Source organism: Macaca fascicularis, chromosome 5 (assembly GCF_037993035.2).
Source record: "Macaca fascicularis isolate 582-1 chromosome 5, T2T-MFA8v1.1".
NCBI classification, from domain to species: domain Eukaryota; kingdom Metazoa; phylum Chordata; class Mammalia; order Primates; family Cercopithecidae; genus Macaca; species Macaca fascicularis.
In genome coordinates, this window is record NC_088379.1 from 186651840 (window position 1) to 186676492 (window position 24653).

General features: G+C 36.5%; 1 protein-coding gene across 14 annotated transcripts in view; it reads left to right on the forward strand.

Annotated features, from left to right (window-relative positions):
• Window positions 1-24653, forward strand: part of TENM3 (teneurin transmembrane protein 3) — a 2750454-nt gene that overhangs the window by 1813737 nt on the left and 912064 nt on the right. For all 14 annotated transcript variants that reach the window (XM_065545705.2, XM_045391898.3, XM_065545707.2 and 11 more), the window contains exon 8: window positions 4917-4997. The gene's annotated coding sequence lies outside the window, so the exon portion shown is untranslated. The remainder of the gene's footprint in view (window positions 1-4916; window positions 4998-24653) is intronic.

Below are 24653 nucleotides of genomic sequence, written 5' to 3' on the forward strand. Positions count from 1 at the left end.
GCGTTTGAGGGATTTCAGCGTCAATGCACTGATCGTGACCTGATGGAGTCAGAAGCTGTTCCCAGATGGAGATTTCATTTTCACCCTTGTTTACTTGGGTGCCAATGGCTACACACTTGAATAACCCAGGAGACAAAGAGAGAGAGAGAGAGAGAAAACAAAAAAGAAAAAGAAGCCGGGCGCGGTGGCTCACGCCTGTAATCCCAGCACTTTGAGAGGCCGCGGCGGGCGGATCACGAGGTCAGGAGATCGAGACCATCCTGGCTAACACGGTGAAACCCCATCTCTGCTAAAAATACAAAAAATTAGCCGGGCGTGGTGGCGGCGCCTGTAGTCCCAGCTACTCAGGAGGCTGAGGCAGGAGAATGGCAGGAACCCGGGAGGCGGAGCTTGCAGTGAGCTGAGATGGCGCCACTGCGGTCCGGCCTGGGTGACAGAGCAAAGACTCCGTCTCAAAAAAAAAAAAAAAAAAAAAAAGACAGTTATGTCTCAGTAAGCCACAATGGTCTATCCGAATAATGATCTACCTTGCTATACAAAACATCTTATAATCAGAATTCGGTTAGACCACGAACTGGGAAACCGGTGCAGGTAACAACTAGAGGCAACAGCAAAGTTTTCAGTGGTCAAATGAGCTGAGATATGGATCAGGGCCCAATAAAATAGGGGAGTTCTGATAGGATAACAACAAGCTGATGGGTTAAACGGCCCGTGTAGTTTTGAACTGAGATCTTAGAGCCCTAATACTCCAGATGGGGAATCTAGATGCCCAGCAATTCCTTAACTAACTAGAGCTTTGTGTGTTACATTGCTCTCACCCATTTAAGTCAGTGCTTTTCAGAGGGCACCCTCCTTTTCCCAAGACTCTGAATTATCAAAGCCAGATTAGCAAGCCGCGTCTTTTTCTTTATTATTATTATACTTTAAGTTCCAGGGTACATGTGCACAGCATGCAGGTTTGTTACATATGTATACATGTGCCATGTTGGTGTGCTGTACCCATTAACTCGTCATTTACATTAGGTATATCTCCTAATGCTATCCCTCCCCCCTCCCCGCACCCCACAACAGGCCCTGGTGTGTGATGTTCCCCTTCCTGTGTCCAAGTGTTCTCATTGTTCAATTCCCACCTATGAGTCAGAACATGCGGTGTTTGGTTTTCTGTTCTTGTGATAGTTTGCTGAGAATGATGGTTTCCAGCTGCATCCATGTCCCTACAAAGGACATGAACTCATCCTTTTTTATGGCCGCATAGTATTCCATGGTGTATATGTGCCACATTTTCTTAATCCACGCTGTCATTGATGGACATTTGGGTTGGTTCCAAGTCTTTGCTATTGTGAATAGTGCCACAGTAAACATACATGTGCATGTGTCTTTATAGCAGCATGACTTATAATCCTTTGGGTATATACCGAGTAATGGGATGGCTGGGTCATATGGTATTTCTAGTTCTAGATCCTTGAGGCATCACCACACTGTCTTCCAAAATGGTTGAACTAGTTTACAGTCCCACCAACGGTGTAAAGGTGTTCCTATTTCTCCACATCCTCTGCAGCACCAGTTGTTTCCTGACTTTTTAATGATTGCCATTCTAACTGGTGTGAGATGGTATCTCGTTGTGGTTTTGATTTGCGTTTCTCTGATGGCTAGTGATGATGAGCATTTTTTCATGTATCTCTTAGCTGCATAAATGTCTTCTTTTGAGAACTGTCTGTTCATATCCTTTGCCCACTTTTTGATGGGGTTTTTTTTTTCTTGTAAATTTGTTTGAGTTCTTTGTAGGTTCTGGATATTAGCACTTTGTCTGATGAGTAGATTGCAAAAATTTCCTTCCATTCTGTAGGTTGCCTGTTCACTCTGCTGATAGTTTCTTTTGCTGTGCAGACTCTCTTTAGTTTAATTAGATCCCATTTGTCAATTTTGGCTTTTGTTGCCATTGCTTTTGGTGTTTTAGACATGAAGTTCTTACCCATGCCTATGTCCTGAATGGTATTGCCTAGGATTTCTTCTAGGGTTTTTATGCAAACCAAGTATTTCATTAATTGTTCTCCACTTGCTCTAGGGTGAGGTGATTCTATGGCTCAGATGAAGGCTCGGTGACACCTGCGTGTCTGAACATATCAATCCACCCTTACAAAGTAATATAAAGTGTGTTCTAATGTGAAATAACTATTGCTTATCTTGTTCTAATTTCCAGTTATATTATTCAAGTACTACTGGAGTCGATTTACAAGCATCTTTCACCGTTCTTTGGAGCTTACAGATAGAAAAAGTGTTTAATAAACTTCACCTGAGTAACAAGGCAAGCTGTTCTGGCTGTCGATTGCCAATACACTGTCTGGATATTAGCTTAGAGCACAGGATTTAGATCTTACTAGCTGTTGTGAACAGTTGTCATTGTATTAATAAATCTTTAAAGGAAAGCTAGTTCCTGGAGATTTTACATTTTATTTCCAGAAAAGCCAAGAACAAATGTGAATATGGCTAATAGCTATTTTTTCCTTCCTTCTTTCTTCTCCTTTTTCTTGTTGCCGATGATGATGGCCCTTCAGGGGACAAAGGGACAGAAGACACAAAATGCATTATTTGGAGTTGGTTTTAGACACCTTCAGTTTTCTGCTAAAAAGTTCTAGTCTGATTGACCCCGAATCCTCTTAGTGTTTGATCGTGGACACGCTGACAGTACCGTCATCCTCATGCCTACACGGAGGATGGCAAAGATGAGGGGTTGAAGGCTTGCTAAAGCACTTTCCTCATTGACAAAATTGGCAGTGACCTTAATCAGTGACTCTCTAAGCTTTTTAGCACTGACAGAAATAACCATTTTTTTCCACTCTGTCTATTTTCATCATAGATACTTTTTTCCTCTGATCTTCAGAAATGATACTCGTCCATAGGTTTGTAGAGCTTTAGAAATCTGATCACTGTACTCTTCTTCCATTTGTATTGTGATTCTTATCAAAATCCCCCAAATATATATTTTAGGAGACTTGATTGGAAAAAAATCTCAGAATATAGAAAAATGTCTATCTATGAACAGAAAAATTGGTCAGTTTAAGTCCATTTTAAATAATCAGTTTGGTTACCACTGTTTATAAACCTGTACAGAATACGAATGGCTCTAAATTGTATACTATATTCATTTTCTTTAAATCCATAGATCTTAGTTATTTTTCTAAATATTTGCAAGGGGTATGAAATTCCTGAAAGCTGAAAATGGTTTCTGCAAGGGAAAAGTTAACAGTAAATGACTATTTTAATTCACTTGATATTTGGAAACCATAATCTTGATTGCATGGCTAAACTCAATAGCACCCTTAAGTAATTATTCTCCATAAATTAACGTGCTATTTCTATCTTCTGTAATTTTCAAGAAATCAAGGCTGTTAACTATAAGCTATGGCTAAAATCACAGTGAATCTAGAAGTTTCTAACATCCTCCTGGTTAACTGTATGGTGATCCGTCGTGTCTAATTCCTAACTAGGATGGACTGAACAACCAAACCAACTGCTCCTCCACTCAGTTACTTAGTTTATCTAGATACTGCCTTGGTTTGTTTCTTTGGCATATAATTGCAAGTAATAAAAATCCTGTAGTTGTAAAAGAATGAGAAGTCACTGCGATTATATATTTACAATTTATAGCTTTTGAAATGATTATTTTTGTTATTTATTCTAATCTGTGAACCCTAGCCAGGCTAAGTCCTGAATCACTGCATGATGTTTAAGAGAGGCTGGTTTTCAGAAAAGAGAACAACAGCACTGATGTGTGTGTAGAATAACCGAACATCAGGCCAGCTCCATCACCCCACAAGTTTTTTTATTATCATTTTTTAATGTATCCAAGTCAACAAACAAGACAAATAACCACTTCTCAGTATTAACTCTGCCTGAGTTTTAAAGCATTCTGTGTTTGAACACAGCCTCCTCCATAAAACTTGTGTCTCTTGTCTTTCCTAACGCCACAGTCTTCAGAGACTCCTTCCTCTTCTCTGATTCCTTCCTCCCTCCTAGATGGGAGTCTGTCCATATCCACCCCCTTTATATTCTACACTGTCCCTTGGCAATCTCATCTAACCTCATTGCCTTAATGATCACTTTTCTGAGACTTGAAGTTTTGTTTTGTTTTGTTTTAAATCTCTGACCCTTGGACCACACTGATTCCCCTGCTACAGATCCCCCAGTAAACCTCTGCTTTTCATCATGCATTATTATAATCCTCTATATCAGTTTGTCTCCATAAGCTGGGAATTCCGTGAGGCCTGACCTCATATCCTTCTAATTTCACTGCTGAATTTCTGGGCCTAGCACAGTACCCAAATTATTACAAGTGACTTAATCGCTGTTCTCACAGTTTCACCTCAGTTCCAATCCCTCTGAAAAAATTCCTTCAATCAAACTGAAGCGCATCAAATTTCCCCTCCTGTTTCCATTATGTTCAAACTCTGTAACTTGGTCATTTTGTCCCCCATACATGGGCTGTTCCCCATTCAATCTTCCTGTCCCAGGCCCTGCCCACCACCTTGAAGACCATACCTATCCCCAGTCTCCATTTAGGCCCCACCTCCTCCAAAAATCACCACCTCTTCCAGTTAGAAGTCACCTCTTCAGCCTCCCGACTCCCAGAACATTTGATTATACCTCCTTTATGATACTCACCAGTTTGGTATATTTATTACACGTCTTTGTTTGCTTAATTTCCTTGAAGAAAAAGTTTTACAATAGACAGCTACACATCTCCCGTATCACCTGGTACATGCAGAGATAGTAATTGCTTGTTACATGACAGAGCAAACCAGTTATCATTTTATAGTTCTGCAGAAAAATACATTAGGAAATAGGTGACGTATACTCTTATGATAAAAGTAATGTTTTATAGGATAGCAATTTTTCTATTTGTTCTGTTTTTCCAGGCTTGTACCACAGCCAATATCTCTGCTTGGCAACTCTAATGAACAAATTGCCACAAAAGTGAGACAGAACACACCTTTTTGGTAAGTAGCATATACATTTCTAAATCTGATGGTAAGCACAAGGCTAATGTTTATGCCTCCATTTTGTTTAAAATCCTATTGAATAAAAATTGTAGATGTTCTGCTATGTTTGCTTGGAGATAGAGGGAATTGAGGAAAAGTTTTCAAGAAAACTGTTATTTCTTCCAGACATTTGTATAAAACCTTTCAGTTTTGACACAATATTGAGGTAATTCCCTATATTTCTGGAAATAGTTTATATTTTAGGGGAAATTTTTTGGAAGCATAATATACATGCAGAAAATGTGGGAACCATGAGCACATAGCTTGTTGGATTTTTACAAAGGGAGCGCATCCCTTAACCAGGACCCGGTTAACAAACAGCGTATTCTCCACACGCCAAAAGGTATCTCCAGCCCCGAGCCCCTTCTAGTCACACCCCCTCCCACCTCCCTTCCCTCACCCCAGCATGGCTAACCAGGATCATGACTTCTAACACTGCAAATTTATTTCCCCTGCTTTTAAATGTTATATAAACAGAGGAACTATCTTTTTGAATGACTTAAAAAAGACGAAATTGAGAAAATGAACGAGAAGCCCAAGTGATCTTCTATTTATGTAACAGCTGTTTTGCCAGATGATTTGACAACTAATTGGCATTATCTCACCATTATTCTAAACCCCAGCAAACATCACCTGTTTTAATCGAGGGTCACTGCTGATTAAGCCTCTACTTGTGTTGTTCTCATATTTGTGCTTAATAAATTACAACTTGCCCAAGATCAGCAAAGGTATTCGTCACATCAAATGTTTACAGCAACTGCCTTTTATAATTAAAGCAAAAGATTTTCTTTTAGCATTGACTGATTAAATTGGTAATTAATATGGGATGAAGATTTTGCATGGTTTCTCAAAGCAACCAAGAAGAGAGAAGTAGATCAGCGAACAGCTTAATGACATGTTTCTTAAAGACTTTATTGTATTTAGCATAATAAATGACAAAATAGGATCACATTTCTTTATTTCAAGAAAGATAAATGCATTTCTAGTTATTTATTCCAGAGAAGGCCTTCCCAACAGCCTCCTGATTCCTGCTAATTTTTAGGCCTCTTCCTAAAAAATAGCAATTAAATCCTAACACTTTGAATGTTCCACTTAATATTAGGATTTCTACCTATCCTAAACTTCCAAAAAAAACTGTTGCTGACCAATTTTCTTATACTATTTTGAAATGTTAGGGTTCTAATCCTACATTATTAGTTTATATTTTAGGGTATCTGGTTCCTTTCGTAAAAATAATGTGTCATCTAAACCATTTCTTTACATTTAGTGTCATTATTAATCTGCAAATCACAGTGTGATATTTTATCTCATCTTACCTATTATATATTAATTCCCTGTTACCCAGAAGAACTTCTTGACTTTGCTCTTAAATTTCAGGAAACACTTCAGTTTAGAGGGATTTGCAGTCCTCTATATACCTATGTCACTTTACATATTCTTAAACATGTATTTAATTTATCTTTCATTATGTAAATCATGTATAAAAGAAAAGGATTTAAAGTAATAATTCCTACTCAGTTTTGTTGAAATTGATCTAGGAGGCTTCTAATTATTTTAAGGTTATGCATGTTATAAAGCAGTTAGTCAGCTGTAAAGTTAAAATTGGTATTCAGTAATTGAATTGTTTGTCCTATAAAGGATAAATGCTGAGGGGATGGATATCCCCTTCTCCATGATGTTTTCCACATTCCTGCCAGCATCTAAACATCGCATGTAACCACCCATAAATATATACAACTACTAGGTACCCACAAAAATTAAAAATTTAAATTTTTTAAACCAAGACCTTGAGATGCAGAGATTTTTATAAGCTTAACATTTACGGAGCGCACTGAGAATTTGCTTGATATTCTTCAGAACAGAGAGATGACTTAGTCACTGCATAATGGGATTTGTGTCTAAATTAGGAGAAAGTAAATACAATATCACGACAATGCTCAAAAAGTAATAAAAGTAATAAAATTGACGTTAAAATGCACAATTTGACAATATCACAACTTAAAAACATGTTGGAAATTACGGAAGTAGACACATGGAAATATTCCATGGAGCTATTAATGTGAAAAACAAGGAGTTTTTTCTGTAATAAAGACAAGGTCAATTCTACTTAAACACCACCAATAAACAACCACTGTTCTGTCTATCATGAAGGTTGGTTTTACCTACCCTTAACCTTCGTTGAAAGGTAATCATACAACGTGTGCTTTTCTGCTTCTGGCTTCTTTCGTTCAACGTGATGTTTTTCAGTTCCATGCCTGTTGTTGAGTATGACAGTAGTCATACATGTATTTTTTACTCTTGAATAGTATTTCATTGATTAATATGCCACAACTTTTTAATCATTCGCCTCCCGTACATTTGGGTTATTTCCAAGTTTTAGATACTATGAATCAAGCTGTCATGAACATTTTTGTAAAAGTCTTTCTGTGGACATATGTGTTCATTTCTCTTGGGATAATACCAAGGAGTAAAATTTCTGGTTAGCTTTTGACACACTGTCTAGCAGTATTTTCAAGCCTTTGTCCCATTTTACACTCTCACCAGAAATGTATGAGAGTTCCATTTGTCCCAAATAACAACTGGTGTTATTATTCTTCTTGGTTTTAGCTTTCTTGTGATCTCACTGTGGCTTTAAATTTACATTATCCTCATGACTAATGATGCATATTTTCATGTGCTTATTAGCCATTCATGAGTCTGCCTTTTTTGGAGTGTCTATTTGAGTCCTTTGCCCATTAGATATGCTTGTCTGACTTGCTTTTAAAATATCTTTTGGGTATTCAGGTATTTGCTTTTCGGATATTTGTCTTTAAAATATCTTTTGGGTAGACCTTTGTCAGATGTATTATGTCAGATGTATTATGAATATTTTCATTCAGTTAATGACTTACCTTATTTCTTAACAATGTCTTATGATAAATAGGCTTTTAAAAATTTTGATGACATTGATCAATATTTTTATTCTTGGTGCTTTCTGTATCCTCTCTAAAAAATATTTGCCAATACCAGGTTTGAAAATCCTTATAGTTTTGATGCAATTGGGTCTGTGATCTTGAATTAGTTTTTATGCATAGTGTGAAGTAGGGGTTGAGATGCATTTGTTTTTATATGTTCACACAATTATTTCAATACAGAAAAAAAAAAACTTCAAATTGAATAGCTTTGGAATTTTGGTGAAAGTTGATGGGTCATATGTGTCTATTTCTGAACTGTTTATTCTATTTTATTGATCTATTCTATTATCCCTATATCAATACCACACTAAGAACATTGTAGTCTTGAAATCAGGTGATATAAGTCCCAAATTTTATTCTTCTTTTTCATGAATTTTTCTAGCCATTTTAGATCTTTTACAATTCCATATATAGCTTAGAATCAACTAGTCATTTTCTACAAAAGAGCTTGTTGAGATTTTGATTGACATTGCATTGAATCTCTAGTTCAATTTGAAGAAAAATGACTATTTTAACGATTTTGAGTCTTCTAATCCATGAATATGATAACTCTCTCCTTTTATTTAGATATTTTTTAATATTTTGTATTTTTTAGTTTAGAACTCTCTAGTAGTTTTTTTATAGATTCTTTTGAATTTTTATGTAAATGGTCATTTTGTCTATGAATAAAGAGTTTGATTTCATCTTTTCCAAACTTTATGCCTTTTATGTCTTTCCCTTTACTTATTGTCCTATCTCAGACTCTCCGTACGATGTTGAATAGAAGTGGTGAGAACAATATGCCTCATTTCTGACCTCAGGAGAAGAAAAAATGTTCAATATTTTGTTATTAAGTATGATGTTAACTTCAGGCTTTTCATAGATGTTTTCTCAGACTAAGGAGGTTCCTTTTTATTCCTACTTTGTTAAGTGTGTTTTATAACGAAGGGGTGTTCAGTTTTGTCAAAAGCTTTCCTTCCTGCCTACATTGAAATGATTATATGGTCTTTCTTCCTTTTCTGATAATTTGGTGAATTAAATTGATTTTTTTAAGTGCTAAGTCCATCTTGCATTCCTGGGATAAAATCCTCATTTGCTCATGATGTATGGTTATTTTATGTAATCCTAGATCTGACTTGAGAGTGTTTTGTTAAAACTTATTTATGTCTATATTCAGGAGAAATACTGGTTTCTATATTTTCTTGAAATATTTTTGTCAAGTTTTATTACCAAGATGCTGTTGGTCTCATTAAATGAGTTGGAAGGTATTTAAATATTTCCTCCTTTTGTGTTTTCTTAAATAATTTGTGTAGATTTATATGTTTCATAAAATTTTTATAGAAACTCACCAGAGCATCCATGTAGGCTTAGAGTTATCTTGGTGGGGAGCTTTTTAATTGCAATTTAAATATATGTGTGTGTATATATATATAATATTTATATAGATATAAAGTTATTCAGGTTTTCTGCTTTTTGTGTTAATATTTATAGGGTTTTACTTTTTTTAAACTTTTATTTTAAGTTCAGGGACACATGTGCAGGTTTGTTACATAGATAAACTTGTGTCATGAGGGTTTGTTGTACAGATTATTTCATCACCCAGGTATTAAGCCCAGTATCCATTAGTTATTTTTCCTGATCCTCCCCCTCCTCCCACCCTCTGCCTTCTGATAGGCCCCGGTGTGTGTAGTTCCCCTCTATGTGTCGATGTGACAAACAGTGTCGTTCAATATACTTATTTTATTTAAGTTGTAAAGTGTATTTACACAAATGTTCATATTTCTTTATTATCCTTTGAATGTCTCTATGAATTGTGATCATATTCCCTCTTTCATTTTTGATATGGATTATTTGTATTTTCAGATTTCTTTCTTGATCAGTCTTGCTGGGTCCATTAGTTTTATTAGCCTTGGTGCCAGTATGAGAATGGACAGAGGCATTGAGGTGATACTGGGAGGAGGAGTTCAGACTCGTTCTTATTTCTGGAGCCTTTCTTCTCAGCTCCTCTAACAAACTTACTCATTTACATTTCAGCTCTCACCACCTGGCCTTATAAAAAACACATAGTATCAACGTTTGGATTTGTTGATTTTCTTTATTTTTTCTTAATTAATTACCTTAATTCCCGTATTTTTACTATTTCCTTTCATTTTCTTACTTTGATTCTTATGTGATCTTCTTTTTCCAGATACTTAGGAGGTAATTAAAATTATTAGCTTTAAGTCTTACTTCTCTTCTAATATAAGGGTTTTTTTGTTTTGTTTTGTTTTTCCCCAGATGGAGTCTTGCTTTGTCACCCAGGCTGGAGTGCAGTGGCAAGATCTCGGCTCACTGCAGCCTCCACCTCCTGGGTTCAAGCGATTCTCCTGACTCGGTCTCCTGAGTAGCTGAGATCATGCCACCACGCCCAGCTAATGTTTGCATTTTTAGTAGAGATGGGGTTTCACCATGTTGGCGAGGCTGGTCTCAAACTCCTGACCTCAGGTGATCTGCCTTCCTCGGCCTCCCAGAGTGCTGGGGTTACAGGCATGAGCCACCGGGCCCAGCCTAATATACATATTTTAATGCTACAAATTTTCCTTGAATCTCTGCTTTAACTGCATTCCATAAATTTTTATTCATGGTGTTTTTATCATCATTTAACTCAAAATATCTTCTAATTTCTCTTATGATTTATTATTTCGTTATGCATTATTTCGAGGCATGTTGTTTTATTTCCAAATATTTGGGGATTTTCTCTATCTCCTATTCTTATTAATATGTAATTGAATTCCACTGTCATTGGAGAGATACTTTGTGAGGTTTCTGTCTTTGGAAATTTATTGAGACATTCTATTTTATAGCCCAGCATCAGCACAAGATCTATCTTGGCAAATGTTTTAAGTGCATTTGAAAGAAATGTATTCTCTGAAGTTACTGAGTATGGTGTGCGTGTGGTTTTTTGTTTTTGTGTTGGTTGGTTGGTTGGTTGGTTGGTTGGTTGGTTGGTTGGTTTTGTTTTGAGATGGCGTCTCATTCTGTCACCCAGGCTGAAGTGCAGTGGTACGATCTCGGCTCACTGCAACCTCCCCATCCCAGGTTCAAGCGATTCTCCGACCTCAGCCTCCAGAGTAGCTGAGACTACAGGCACGCACCACCAGGCCCAGCTAATTTTTGTATTTTTAGTAGAGACAGGGTTTCACTGGTCTCAATATCCTGACCTGGTCATCTGCCCACCTCGTCCTCCCAAAGTGCTGGGATTATAGGCGTGAGCCACTGAGCCCAGCCTAATTTTTATATTTTGATTAGAGATGGAGTTTTTCCATGCTGGCCAGGCTGGTCTCAAACTACTGACCTCAGGTGATCCACCTGCCTCGGCCTCCCAAAGTGCTGAGATTATGGGTGTGAACCACTGCACCCGGCCGAGTATGGTGTTTTATAAGTATCAATTTATTTAATCTGGTTGATCATGTGGTTGACATTTTCTTTATTCTAACAATTTTTTATCTACTTATTCTACAAAATACTGAGAAAAAAGTGTCAAAAATGTCTAACTATTAGTGTGATTTTTGTCAATTTCCCTTTTTTCTTCTGTCGACATTCGCTTCACACATTTTTGAATCTCTGTTATTAGGTGCATACACACATACCTGTTGTTGGAGCTTGTTCTAAGTTCCTAATCAATGAAGACTTTTATTATTAGAAAATGTCTCTCTTTCACTCTTACCACTCAGACTGGGTTGGCTTCAGCTTCTCTCCATCCTGCATGATAAAAGAGATAGAGAGATTAGCTCTCTGCCTCATAAAGAATAGCCAATGCCTGCTTGATCACATGGAATCTTGCCCTCCATTTGTACAACACAAGTCTTAGCCAAGGACCCAGAGAGACTCCATACAGACTTCTCCCCCTTTCTCCTATCCCTACCCTGCACCGCCCTCCTTTCTGGTACCCTACCAGGCACGTTCCAGATGCTACAGCAGCCCTGGTGGCTGATCTCCGCCTCCTCTGTTTAATGTTAACACAGTGCTCTACTTTGGCTCTACTTCTTTGCATGCAATCTGGAAACTGCCACAAGGCAGGGAGCCAGGACAAATATAGAGTTTCCTTTATGTGCTTCTCTTCTCTCAAAGATCCGTCCTGCACTGGCTGTTGTTCATCGCCTCCATACAGTTATTGTATATACTGTGTCCAGTTTTATTGTTGTTTAGGATGGGAGAACACATCCAGGGCCAGTTATTCCTTCATGGCCATGTGTTGAAGTGCTTCTGTTTGGTCCTGTTTTTAAATGATAGACAAAATAATTGCAGCAAGTCTCTGTTCGCATTTTGGTAGAGTAAAAAAAGGACATCTCATCATCTTCAAATCTAGCCAAATAAAATATCCACCAATCTCTCATAAATAAGACAGATATGTCTCCTGTTTGCCTAATGTAGTCCCAGTTAATGCCTATTATTAATTTCACTCTCAAAACTATCCTCACTTTTGTAATAAATGGCCTGGCTATCCTATTTATAAATAGTGATTTGTTAGAGAATCCTATAGTCTAAATTTACCTTCATTAGTCAATAGTTTTTCATATTCAGTTTATCTTTTCCAAATTTAATGTTGTTGTTTCTTCTTTAGGAACCTTTTTTTTTTTTTTTTTTTTTTTTACCAGTTTGTAAGTCTTCATACAACCTACCTCTTCATTCTCTAACACTCTGAAATAGGTTTTAAATGTAGTCAGAATGTGTCTTTGAGAAATAAACTGCACAACACAAACCATACTTTTATTAGAAAATTTCTTAGAGTAGGAAAAACACATCCCATTTATTCACAAATTTCTCCTTCTCAATAAGTCAAAAGACAACACATTGATCTTCCTCGCCTTAGTTGATGGAATTTCCTGCGTGGACTCTACGTTCAGAGCCTTGGCTTGGTACAAATATGCCAATGGACAGAGGCCTTAAAGTATTATTGAGGGGAGAAGTTCTTAATTCTGGAGCTTCTGTTCTCAGTTCCTCTGACAAACTTAGTGATTTACATTTCAGCTATCATTATCTGGCCTTATGAAAAACACATAATAACTTGAATATGCCCAAACATCCCACAGAAAAAGAAAATATGCCGAGAAAACTGTCCCATATTTCCTTGCCTTTGGAAAAGAATGAATTACTTCAGGAAAACAGCATTTGAAAGTAAATGTGGTATCTTTGGCTACAAATATGCCTCGTCTTCTTTATAAAGGTACGATGTCCTCTGGACTATATTTCTGGCCATACAGTCAATGCCTTGATAGCTTAGTAATCATGAAATAAGACAAACGCTCTTGTTCGTTATTTATTTTCTTTGAATATACACCTAGTTAATGCAGACTGGCAACTTGAATGGCTATCTAGTTATTTTTCAATTTCCAAGTTATATATCATATTGAGGCAGTAATAAATGTTGAACTTTCAAATCTTATGCAAATATGTTGTATTTCCATATATCTCATGTTTGCCAATTTATTACTTTTATGTTTTTATTTTGAAACTATTTATAACCTATTTAATGGCAGACTTGTACCTACCATGAAATATGGGGAACACCTTTCATTAAGTGGAAGGTTTTCTTTTATGATAGACCTTATAGAAGATTCAAGCTGTTAGTCGGAGGCACTTATTTTGAGAGAGTGGCAGCTTGGGTGCGGTAATACATTTCCTCTGTTTTAAAACATCCCAAAGAATGCTGTCAGCTCTAAGTTTCTATACCTAGTATCTACTAAATCAGATCAAGCCATTTTTACATAACGGTTGCAAATGTGTTTTTTTGAATGTTAAATCTGTTTCTATTTTTCAATCAATTTAAAATGTGTAGAAAAAGTGTTCTGATTGTATATTATCCAATTTTCATCAGCTGCCGGAAGGAAGTGCTGTGAAAATCTGTGATTTAAAACCCTTAAAACTTCTGCTTGAAATGCATGTTTTGTTAAGAACATTAGATATGCAAAGTATTTTGAACAGAATTTTGATGTCTTTATTAATAGCATTTAAAAGTTTTAGGATTTCAGATATTCATAGATTTTATTATCCTTGATTTGCAAGGTCATATATTTTAGGTCTTTATATTTCTCCTTTAGGAAATAATCGGAACCGTGAAGGAAACTGGTCAAAGAAAAATAAAGAAATAATTATATTATTAATAGCAATTTTATCGTTTCTCAGAGTTATTGGAAAGTATATTTTATATAAGATATATATGTATATATAACCACAAATATCAATAAATACTTACCTAAAACCCATTGTATATCAATCATTTGCCTGTGAGCTGTGTAACATACACAGGTCTTGCCTTCCAGGAGTTTGTGATCTAGTGAAATGTATAAAAATGTACATGTCAAAGGAGTGGCTTAAGTACTGTTGGATTTTAGAGGGGAAACAACTTTTTCTTCCTATAAGACTTTATGTCTGAAGCGGGATTTGAGTTGAATAAAGGTGATACATAATAGCAATGCATGACAAAAATAATACTGAATGACAAATTTAAATGCAATATTTTTTTATTAAATCTAAGCAACTTAGATTGGATATAAAAAAATAAGGGTGGAAGATACAAAATAATCCAATTACAGCAGATGCTTTTTTATAGCTATCTTTTGTTTCATACTAATTGAAAAATTAGAAGCAGAGAAACTCTGTTAATTAGTACTTTATTTAGTTTTTTTTAATATTTAGCTTTACCTCCTCTATGAGTCAGCATTCATGTTTATCCATATCAAGAGATTGCCAAAAAATTGTGACTTAAACATACAGGGATTGCTTTTCTCACTTATGGCAAATCCCCCAGCATCACAGCAGCTCCATGATGTCACTGGGGTTTCTTTCCAGCCCTTTAACCACCCACCCCTATGGTATTGAATCAAGTCCAAGACAGCACCTGGAGCTCCAGTCATCACATCTCTCTTCCAGGCCTACAGCAAGAGGAAGGAACAAAGAAGGGTGGGCCCTTCCTTGAAGAAGGCCTTAAGGAGGTACCACGTGCTGCTTTGCTTATACACCAGTAGCCAAGAGGTTGTCAAATAGCCGCATCTACTGCATGGAGGCTGGAAAATGCAGTCTTCTAGATGGATGCAGATTGCCCAGACTGAAGACAGGGTTTGGTGGTAGTGTGGAAAGGAAGGAGCCTAGTGTAGGCGTATGGCTGTTTCTGTCATTCCTGCTAAACATGTTTAAGGTTCCTGATGCACGTTGTGGTGGTACTAATTTGAAATGAGACACCTGACATAAGGGCTGTTACTTACTGGGTGGATTTATGGTAGGCACCAGACATATTGTTCAGTCCTTAGGTAGGCTCCACACATTCTAGTTGTCTGCTCTGATGAAGATCATGAAAGAATTCACTGAAAATGACTGAACCTAGTTTGAGAATGATGGACATCTGGCTGTGTGTTTAACTTATATACAAGGCTGCATATCATTATATTTGGGTGAATGGTTGGGTAGGTATGTATATAGGTAACATATTGTATAATTGGGTTGATATAAAAATAGAGGGGGAAGGAAAGAAAATGAGGGGGAGGCAGGAAAAGGAAGAGAAAAGAGAAGAGGGAGAAACAGAATTGGGAAAGTTCTTAGCAGTCCATCAAGGATAGTCTGGTCAAAATGTATGTCTGTGTCTTAACCTATTCTGCTCTTTAGTTTCATAGTGTAGTGCATCGTTCTACTCTGGGATGCTGTTTTGGTTATGACCTTTATTGTTTTTGGTAGTTGATTCTTTATTTCCACACTTGCAAATGCTGAGAGTTTACCTTAAGTAGTCCCAAATAAGCTTTTTTTCTAATATTTTATAATACGTTGTCTTCCTTATTTATTTCTTAATAAGATGAGGGCTCATCTGTCCATTCATTCATCTATTTATACATAGTCCTTCCATCCATCTATATACCTATCCATCTATCAAATCATCTATCCATCCATCCATCCCTTCATGCATGCGTGCATCCATCCATCCATCTGCCTACCTACGTGTCCACCTATCTACCTATCTGTGTGTCTACCTACCTACCTACCTACCTACCTACATACTTATCTTAGTATCTATCTATCTATCTATCTATCTATCTATCTATCTATCTCTCTATCTATCTATATTATGAATGCTCTTTGTCTATTGGTCTATGACCTAATCAGTGTTCCCTCTGTCCTTGGCAGGCTGCATTTCTCATCTAGTGGAAGGGTAGAGTTCTAGTCTATTCTCATTTCACAGTTACGAATCAACTCCTCACGTAGTTTCAGATGCAAGTGGGATTGCCACATTGGCAGCTCCTTGATACTGTGTGTGTTATCCCAGTAAATATCTCTCTGGCATAGAAGAGCAAGACTGTTCCTATCTGACAAGTCCACGTGCAGAAATATATGGGTCAACCTGCAGAAATCAACACAGTCAAGTGACAAAAATTCAGAAGAATAATATTCAGTACCATTTGTATAATGAACTGCACAGGCAAAAAGAAAGAAAGTGGGAGGAGGGAGATAAAGTAGAGAGAGGGAGGGAGGAAGGAAGGAAGATGGAAAAAGAAATTCTCTGAGGAGTTTTCGGTGGAAGAAATTACCTCCAACCACATTTAAAATGTTTTCAATGACCTTCTTCACTGAATTTGAGCACTGGAAATTTCTCATTTCTCCCTGCAATAGATACAGTCTACTAAAAACTAGGTAGAACTGACAGAAGCAGTGAAGGAAAATTGTTACCAACTTAGAGAACAAGGTGCCCAGCTACTGACACTGCTCGTAATCTCATCTCATGGGAAAGCATTTAATATCTACAGTCACATTTAAATTTGAGAAGACATGGTTTTTAAAATTCATATATAGCAATAACAATAGTTAATGAGGTAAATTTTATTTTCTTCAAAATATCTTGTATCCCTCTAACTCATAGAACATTAGAGATCACTTTGGAGAAGCCCCAGATGTGACTTCTGTGATATTTAGAAAAGACCCTGAACTCTTGCTCCCTCTCATAAAATTAGTAGACACACTTGTGGCACTTCGTTGATTGCTCAGTCCAAAGTGATCTGTCAAATATTAGCACCTGCAAGCGTCATGCACATACAAAGTTAAGAAAAAAAAGTGTTTTTTTGAAACATGTTCGGATTGGATTTTAAAAATAAAATAAGTGAACTTCTTTTTAGTGTGTCGAAGTTAATTTTCCAAAATTCAACGCTTGCATAGTCAATGGGGATGGGATAAATATTATGGGATTTTCATTTGCATTGCCCTTCCTGTTCTCTGAAATAATTTATTATAATTTTCATGAGACTTCATAATATTATTCATTCACTTCATAATTGAAACGTTGTTAAACTCTGCCTCATGTTGATTCCTGACCTATCCCAGCCAAAGGCACCTTCCTCTACTCCTTCTCTCCTTTCTAACTAAGGAAGTTAGCAAGTTTGATATCCAGTGATAACCTACACAGATGATTGTGGTCTTATTGATTTATAAAACAAAAATGATACTGCTGGCTTCTTAGAAATATATAGTAGATTAATTGATAGGAAAAGTGTTTAAATATTTACATATGCAAATATGAACAATCAAATATGTAAATATCAATAACACATGCAAATAATAAATATGCAAATGTTAATTAACAAATATATGAATGTTAACCATTAAAAGTTGATACAGAAAAAGGTTTAGAAAAATAAAAGACATAGGGGAATTAAAGTGTGATTATCATTTCATCAGTTTATCATTTTGACTGATATATATTGTTAAAACATAGTGACAACTTATTGTATTCAAGTTTATTACCCAATTTTTAGTAACATAGTAAAAGTAGTGAACATGGTGATAGTGACAAGGTCATAGAATGCCAGAAAATTGTCAACAACTACAGTAGTCCCTGGCACTTTAGTAGGTGCTAAAAAAAATATTGTTTGGTAAGCTCTATCTCTCCCACCCTTTGAAAACAGATGAGAAAAAAATATATAGACCCTTACTTTAGTTAAAAATTCATGTAAATTCACAAAGGAGTTCCAGTTCGCCTGGCAAATGACAAGCCCTTCTCCTTGTGACAAAATCAATAAAATCTACAAACCATATGTGCAGGGCTCCTCCTTTGACCAACTTCCAGTGCCAGACCCGGTGTCTCTAATAGAAGTCAGATCAGTTCTTCTGTTCCTGAAACATAACGGTCATGTTTTGGGTTTTATTTTTGGCTTATCATTCTGTTATTTGGCCCAAGTTCATTTGAGTATGTAATGAGAATAACTCATTGAGCTAATATATTATAAAATAGCCTTAGACTTGAAGCTAGAATTCTGGGGGAAATCCCAGGCATGAAAGTCTACCCCCGACCTCCACCACTCTGTCCATTTAGGGATAACTCAGCTCTACTTCGACTCCACATTCCCTGGAAGATTTATTCCCCGACCATCTGATTACAAGAATAGCACAATTTAGGATACTCTTCGGGAATGGAGATTGAAAAATCATTTAGAGGCAAGTATGATGAGTCAATCAATCATGTTACTTCTCACCAATTTTCTAAACCTAGCATCAATAAGAAGAAAGAAACTCAGTGAAAGTAATTCACAGGGACAAGTTAAAGAAAAAAGGAAGTTAAGGAGAAGAGGTTAAAATAAGTAGTTCAGAAGACAGACAGAATGAACATGAATATATTTATTCATGTCTTCAAATGTTCATTTTGTCTGTCTTCAAATATCAGAAAAAAGTGATATTTGAAGTTAGAAAGAAAGGAGTAATATTTGTTGACCACATATTATGTACAAAGCATTATTCCAGGTCCTGAAATATATTTGAGATCTTGAAATTGATCTTTGTTTTTGACCCCCTTGGCTTATTTTGCTTTACTTTTATTAGCATTAGTAGCACATATTAAAACTGTCACAAGTCAATGAAATATGAGTGGGGCTGAGTATGTTTCCCGGAGACTTACAGAACTATGACAGAGACAATTCCAAAAACAAAAAATGCCAGATATTAACCCTTCGGTTGCCTGGGTTTTCTAACATTCACAGCCGAATGAAATGGTTGCAAAAATTGTAACAAGTAAGCTAAACAATGGATACATTTATCTCCTTACTGGGCATCTAGGCCGTAAAAATGGCCTACTTTTTAGTTTCAAACTTTTAATGACAGTTTTCTCAATTAGAATTATCTTCTGCATTATTCCTCACATTCATACAACTTCTGTGATTTTGTATATTTTTGATTGAGAGAAAAATATGCACACCGTTCAGAAAGTCAAACACTGCAGGGTGGAAATACTCGAGTGTAATTTCGAGTTCATTCTGGAAGGTCAAGGTTTTAGTAAAAAGAACGTATGTTTTCAAGGGCTTCTGCAGTCCCCCCGTTGGCCTGCAGAGTTCGGCTTCGAGACCCTGGCTCTCCGGGCTGTGACTTCATTATGAGGAAAACCCTCTGTAGAGGGCATCTGCTCGACTCTACTAATACATTTTAAGGGAGATGCAGATCAAAATGAGAAGCAAATGGATTAATTATTCCTCTACACGGGAGCTGGGAATTCATTCATTACGTTTCTTCCTCATCACTTTGTGTACTCGTGGGCTTCTGCAGGAAGGAAATGTTAAATGAGAAATGAAAGGAGTGAGCCTTTATTTTCTCAGTGTTGGAACTTACATTTCAGTGTTCCAGAAGAGAGAACTGTTCTTAGCACTGGGGCCTGCACAGTCTGCCACATAGGCCCGCTTCTCGGAATTAGAGGGTGAAGACTGATACACAGGGGTGTCCATTCCCAAGTACATCATAGTTCAGCTGAGAAAACAAAAGAGCTGGGTTTTTAACCCTGACTTTGTCCCTCACTAGTTAGACTTCAGACACCGGGCATTGAAGACCTTCTTTATCAAATCAGAGGATAAAAACCAATTACTCCTAAGGTCTCCTCTAATTCTAAACTTTGTATTTCCATATAATTAATTCTAGGCTTTGACTGCTAGAAAGGGCTTCAGTAATAATTCCACAGTCCACTCATCTAGTTCAACACTTTCTTCTAAATTGGTCCAGTGGATTGAGTTTTGAACATTGGAAATGGGTGATGTAACCTGTAGTCACAAACATAGAAGTAATGACTTGTAATCATCAGATTAAGCTCTCAAGGTCTGATTAAGAGAAACAAGCCAACAGAGTAAGCAGTGATTTCAAAACAACCAGCAACGTCAAATTAGCAGCGGCCCCACCCTGGATAGAAAAATTTTTCGATTATAATTTTATTTTTTTAATATATAAATATTCCTGCAGATTGTCCGCATTCAAAGTAATGGCATGTTTTGTGTTTCATTTTGTTTTCAGAAGCAGTTGCGCTTATTAAATATTATCATTTTTTGCAATCAATCTTTTTTTTTTTTTTTTTTGCTTCTTTAATAGCTGGTTTAGTTCATCTAACAATTCAAATGATGGGTAAAAAAGCTTATTTCTCTGACCAAATTGTAAACTCCCCAAGAGGAGAGACCAAGGAACTAATACCAAAGCATTGTGCTAAGAAGCTGTGTGGGTGCACACGTGTGTGTGTTTAGTCGAATAGAAGAGAGGTCCACCAACTCATTCAAATCACACATGCTAGCCATGCTTTACAAACTTAGTGAGGATACCCATAGTACTAGATACAATGTCACTGATCCAACTATTTTTATGTTGTTACGTATTTACAGCCCACCTCTTTTCACAAAGAATTGGAGGCAATATACAATTTTTTTTTTTTCTTTGAGAAGGAATCTCGCTCTGTTGCCTGGGCTGGAGTGCAGTGGCAAGATCTGGGCTCATTGCAAGCTCTGCCTCCTGGTTTACTTATGCCATTCTCCTGCCTCAGCCTCCTGAGTAGCTGGGGCTACAGGCACCCACCAAAACACCAGGCTAATTTTTTGTATTTTTAGTAGAGGTGGGGTTTCACTGTGTTAGCCAGGATGGTCTCGATCTCCTGACCTCGTGATCCGCCTGCCTCAGCCTCCCAAAGTGCTGGGATTCCAGGCGTGAGCCACCGCAATATACAATTTTTACATCCCACAGTGAAATAGGAGAATAGAAATATGCCAACCCTAAGATGAGTCTGGTTGCTGAACATCATGTTTTGTTTGAGCTTTCTCGTCGCCAGAAGAAAGAAATGGAAGCGTGTTCAGTTCAAGGTCCCCATTCATGAATGGGAGGCTGCATCCTGCTCCCTTGGGAAGTAACACGTCTTGATAAATACATTAAATAGTTGTGTTTCCCGGAAAAAACCCTGTGGAACAATTCTCATTATTTACACAGAGCTCTAGATGAAGTGATAGTTTTTTCATGGCATACTGATAAGTTTATCCGGCAATTGGACATCACATAGAACTTTCCATCCCAGATAACCAGTTTATGTGGCTAGCCTGGATAGTTCAAGATCTCCTGTCTTGAATATCTAGGAATAACGCATGCTAAACTGACTTGAATTACTAAGAATTTCCCCTTTATTTCTGAAATTTTTCTAACTTTAATTTTTATTAGAATAAATCTATATAATGTAAAATTTATTATTTTAACCATTTTAAGTATAAAATTCAGTGACATTAAGTACATTCACAATGTTGTGTAAATATCACCATTATTTCCTTAACATTTTCATCATCCCAGGTAGAAACTGTGCCCGTTAAACACTAACTTCCCATTCTCACTGTCCACAGCCCTGAGTAACCTCTATTCTACTTTCTGTCTCTGTGAATTTCTCTATTCTATGTACCTCATATAAAGTGGGATAATACAGTATTTGTCCTTTTGCGTCTGGCTTATTTAACAGCATAATGCTTTCAGGTTCATCCGTGTTGTAGCATGTACCAGAATTTTATCTCTTTCGATGGCTAGATAATATTCAATTTTATCCCTTTCTTTTGAAAAACATAATCTAATCTTTTCAGCCTTTAGATTTTTTCCCTGTTCCTTGAGTTGTCAAAATACTAGCAAAATAATCTAAAATAACATCTGCCTATCTCTTAAATAGTCCTACAATCAAACCATTGTCTCAGTTACTTTGCTGACCTCAAGGTTTTCCTTTAATACTATTCCTTTATCTATTATGGTTTGATTTGAGACTTTCATTGAAAGCGATTTTCCCTATGGAAAATGTTTTCTTAATCTGTATAAAAATTTTTATAAAAATCTTATTGTTGTTTCTTCGTTTAACAAATTACAAACTTTCTAGATCTTGGTATCAAAGGGGCATCATGTGAAATATTTCTTAATTTTCTTCATTGATCAATATAATTGTCAAGTATTTTCACATTGCTTTTTGTATAATGTATAAGCATTACAAGTTGCATCTTTTTTCCCCTTGTCCTGAGCAGCTACTTGCTTCCTGAGAATGCCCACTAGCAATCATTGAAAACTTCTTGGTCAGTCCCACGGCCTAAGCAAAAACTCTACAAAGTTCAAAAACTTTGAAGAGATTCGTTTGTTTGTTTGTTTGTTTGTTTTGAGAGAGAGTCTAGTTCCATCACCAGGCTGGAGTGAAGTGACAGATGTCAGCTCACTGAAACCTCTCCCTCCCGGGTTCAAGCGATTCTCTTGCCTCAGTCTCCCGAGTGGCTGGGACTACAGGCATGCACCACCACACCCCGCTAATTTTTATACTTTCAGTAGAGACAAGGTTTCACCATGTTGGCCAGGATGGTTTTGATCTCTTGACCTCATGATCCACCCGCCTCGACCTCCCAAAGTGTTTGAATTACAGGCATAAACCATCACGCCTGGTTGAGATTCAAGATTTTAAGACCATTGACTAGAATTTAAATAACACAACCTCTACTTGAGCATGAAAAAAAATCACTCCCATAGCTACGTCTTCGTTTCATTTGACTCATATAAAAATAATGCATAGAGATCAAGATTTATATCAAATGACATCTTAAGATGAAACTATCAGTTCAAAAATTAAATATTTCAAAAATTAAATGCCACTTACGAGATACCTTTCTATTAGGTATACCTATATCTCATAACATGTTAACAAAATAATATGACGTATTTTCACTGGGCCATTCTTAGAGATAAAGCATTCAAAGAATAGACTTAATTTTAAAAGCTAGTTCATCTTCTAAATGTGGATTTGAAAGTGCAGTCCCATACATGTGTTTTTAGGCAAGTCATCTCTTATATGAACATTTCAATAGGTAGATCAACCTGCTGGAAAAAGATCTGATGGCATTTTCTCCTACAAGTTTTTTTGTTGTGGTTTGTCTTGTTTTTTGTTTGTTTGTTTGTTTGTTTGTTTGTTGAGACAGGGTCTCCTCCATCACTCAGGCTGGAGTGCAGTAGTGTGATCTCCACTCACTGCAACCTCTGCCTCCTGGGTTCAAACAATTCTCTCTCCTCAGCCTCCTGAGTAGCTGGTACTACAGGCGCGCACCACCACGCCCAGCTAACTTTTGTGTTTTCAGTAGACATGGGGTTTCACCATATTGGTCAGGCTGGTCTCGAATTCCCGACCTCAAGTAATCCGCCCACCTCAACCTCTGAAAGCGCTGGGATTACAGGCATGAGAGAGCCACTGTGCCCGGCCTCTACAACTTTTTCTTCATTAAGTTTTGCTAAAAATTTTGAAAGTAACTAGATATTAAATGAACTACAAATGTATTTTAGTTTTGAAGCAAACTTTTGAGATCAACGTTGGTTCAATACATGAAAATCATTAATTAAATATGTTTAAATCACATGGATTCTTGGCATTTTCTCTGGATTCTCTATTTCACCCAGTGTTAATAATTTATATGTATTCTATATATCTAATTTATATATGATACAAATCAAGTATGTCATGCACATGCACTTAATATTCAGCTATACATTACCATCCTTCAGAAAAATCTCTTAGGTTTGTTTCTAACTTCATATGCCTTCATTTCATATTCAAACTAAAACTTAAAAGTAATTTTAAAAATTTGGTTTAAAAATCTTACATCATTACTGGTTTAATTTTGATATTACACCTTACTAATAAACTTTGGGTTAATGATCAGTTTTAATTCAGTTTAATTCAGTTTTAATTCAGTGATATTTCTAAATTGGGTAATGAATATCTGACATTATTCCTAGTGCCTGACACCTGCTTGAATGTCCTTTACCATGAGGAAAGTTTTCCATTGAGCCAACATAAATAAAATCTGGAAGCTGGAGAAAATAGCTACCTTGACGAAACTTGGCTCGTAAGAACCCAGCAAATACTTTAAATGCATTCCTGTTTTATTTCATGAGTTCTTCTACAGTGTACTTTAAAAAGTTTTTCTTCCTGCTCACCTTATTTCCCCTAAGTGCCAGTCTAACAGACCGATTATAATGGGCAGTGGAAACACTAGGGAAAAAATGTCCTTTCTGAACCCCAGATTCTAAGCTTTAGTTACTGGTCGGGTCTTCCCAAATTAAATGGCTACCTTTACATGTACTTGTGTGATTAAAAAAAAATAATAATAGGATATTTTACAGCCAGAACTTAAACTTATAGTGTATGCATTAATAACCAAATGTATTTACTGTACTGTTAATGTAAGCTTAATGATAGACTTGACAAAATACATTAGATTTATAATGACCATTTCCAATTTCTCTTTATTAGGAAATTAGTGATAGCATTAATCTATTAGTAGGTGGTTCCAGGACTATTCTGGTTCTCTTTTTTCCCATTTAGTTCTCTTCATTCTCTTTCTTTCTCCGTGCCTCTCTATGCAATCTTCACTGG